The sequence below is a fragment of the Colletes latitarsis genome, chromosome 10 (assembly GCF_051014445.1).
Source record: "Colletes latitarsis isolate SP2378_abdomen chromosome 10, iyColLati1, whole genome shotgun sequence".
Lineage (NCBI taxonomy): Eukaryota > Metazoa > Arthropoda > Insecta > Hymenoptera > Colletidae > Colletes > Colletes latitarsis.
The window spans coordinates 31,116,787-31,119,555 of NC_135143.1; positions in this window are offsets into that span (position 1 = coordinate 31,116,787).

Genomic DNA, 2,769 nt, shown 5'->3' on the forward strand with positions numbered 1-2,769 from the left:
CTTGCCTTGCACGATGTGCAGGATTGCTATTATTAACAATTTTATCCAATATTTAAAGAAACTACTCTAAATTTGCAGCCATTAACACCGATTACTAGGTTTCGCCACGAGGAGGTTACTATGACCGGAGACTCGATATGTTTCTTCAATTTCTAAGCAAAAAGGTAAATTATTCCGATTATTTTTAAATTAAGGCAAGATAGTGGGGATTTAATAAATATCATGTGAACATTTACGCAAAACTAAGAGGAATTAAATCGCCTGTCGGTTGATGCAAGTCGACTTTCAGCTGTTTCGAGAACGAGAAGGAAAGGCTCATGTTCGCCTTCTTTCTCGAATCTCCAAACTGTCAAAGCATCGAAGCTCACGTACACGCGATTGTGCATTAGTGTATAAGAGACATTTTCCTCTGGGCATCGGTCTGTTGTTTGATAACACCGACCCTTAGGGTGGTAGGAGCGGGAGATTGCGTCAAAGATGAAACAAAAGAGAATAAAGAAAGGTTGGTTCCGATTCGCGTTGTCTTTCTTCGATATTCGCTCCGTTTCGCTCGTTCCATCTTTTCCTTGTTCTTCAATCTCGTTCGGTTCTTTCCGGACATCCGTGCCTTGACCTTTCGACAATTTCATCCCTCGGGCCATCCCTTTTTCGCTGGACCATTTTTCCGTCGCCACTTCCTCTTTTAGCGTCTCGTCGAGAATGCCATCTGAGAAAATACGTCGACCGTTTCCCGATCGTTTCCTCCGTTTTCGATCGAGAAAGATTTTGTTCGTTTAGCCCCTTAAAGAGACCATTGGTCTCCGCTCGAACACCAACCGCGTTCCTAAATTATTGACAATTCGTTTTGCTGAACCCTGCTCATCGGCTGTCTTGTTAGCTTTTAATTGATTACGATTGCTCTTGAGCAATTCTGTAATAGGATTTCGACGAATTGGGTAAAATACTATCTCCCAACATGCATAGGCTTTTCAATGAAACGATTTTCATCAATTGCAAAGCACCCCAGTCTTTTTATTTAATTGTTATTGTTGAGAGAGTAGCTTAACTCTCTTCCCCGGTGCCCAGCGATGTATTATTCTCGATATTTGATACGCGAAGCGCAATTACGACCAACGTTTTCGCTCTGTTTGAACCGCTACGGCAAACAGTGTCGTTATATCGTTCATCGTGGCGAGATCCGGAGAAAAAATATTGGATTCACAGTAATAAATGTTTCAGGTTCGAGTCGTCGGAATCCAAGATGCGAGAAACATCCAACTCATTTTAGATTCAAGACTTTTGGAATATAAGATGGCCCACAGGAAACTGGACATCTTAACATCTGTTGGGTCTATGGTAAGAGTAACGTACTAATAAAAAATTTAAGGCTTCAGAGGGCAAATACCTCTAGCTAAAAAGTTTCCTTCCCCAAGTAATTTCGTGCTCCCTAACATATAAGCGTTATTAACTAAATAAATACATATTTTGGGTCCTGTTTAAAGGGATAATATGAGTTTACAGGCAGGATTTAGACCTTCAACGAACGACTCGAAAAGCAGCCCGCATTAGGGTTGAAAAAATTTGTAAATCAAGAGTCGGTTTACGCTCCTTTAGTTATGTCTGCGTTTCCCCCAGACACGTCCAATATCCAGGCGTATCCTCGCTCGTATTTCCAAGCGAAGCATCGCGCTGGAAGGCCACGTTTCTCGTGAAACCTGCGAAAGCATTTTTTTTTTTCAACAAGCTATACCAACGGTTTCTACGGGGGTGTCGTGTTTCTCGGGTTAGTCCGGGGGTAGGATCCACCCCATTTGTCTCCGACCACGTTCGTTATTTGTTTTGCTCCACCCTCCGTTTCTCCCTACGTCCCGTCGTGGATTCCACGTCTTCCACGGCAGCGTCGCTCGCAGCCAGCGCAAATATTAATCCGCAAAGAAATTCTCGCCGCGGAGAATCAAGCAATCTACCATCGTCTGCCCTCCATCGTTCTTTCGAGCCCTTATCTGTTTGCGATCGGCCGCGTGCAATTTCAACCCCGCGTGGGTGTCGTTCGCGCGGGAATAGAGATCGTCTAGAAGCTTATAGCCTCTTTTCGTTCGCGAGAAACGGTGGTGGGGGAGGGTCCCTCGGTGGCCTTGCGCGGAAAGTTAATTTCGTTCCGACCATAAACAAGCGCGTACTTGGTTGTTCGAATTCAATTTTCTCGATTTATTCTTTCGGTTTTTGTGGACCTCAAAAAGTAAGGGAACAAGTATGTACACGCGTACCAAACAAGATTTACACCGAAATTGACTTTTCCCACGGATTTAACTATTATACACCGGGTACAATAAACGAAATTGCGAAGCCGAGTAGCCGTCTCGAAAGCTCGCCGAGTATTATTTTCTCTGGGTGGGCGTTCGTAGTCCACCCTACCCACGGACGACCCTAAACCGGTATCTTTCGCGGCAGTTTGAACTTGAGCTACCGGAGGAGGCCGTAGAGAATCGAGGGATACGCCGCGGCAGGGAGTCTTTCGCCCTTTTCTCTCCCCCTTCTCTTGGTCGAGGAGTTTCCACGACTTTGAAACAATTGAATTCCAAGACGTCTTGAGAGGGAGAGGGTCGCGGCGGGGTCCCATTACGCGAATTACATAATGAATCCGTCAGACGCGAAAGAAAAGGAAAAAAATACGCTCGGTTGACAGTCTAGGCTCGTCCGCGAGTCGGCCCCGTCTTTTCTTTGCGGCTGCCGATGGAATTTCGGCACGAACAAAGGGAGAATTCCGCGGGAATGCTCCTCCTCGTTCCT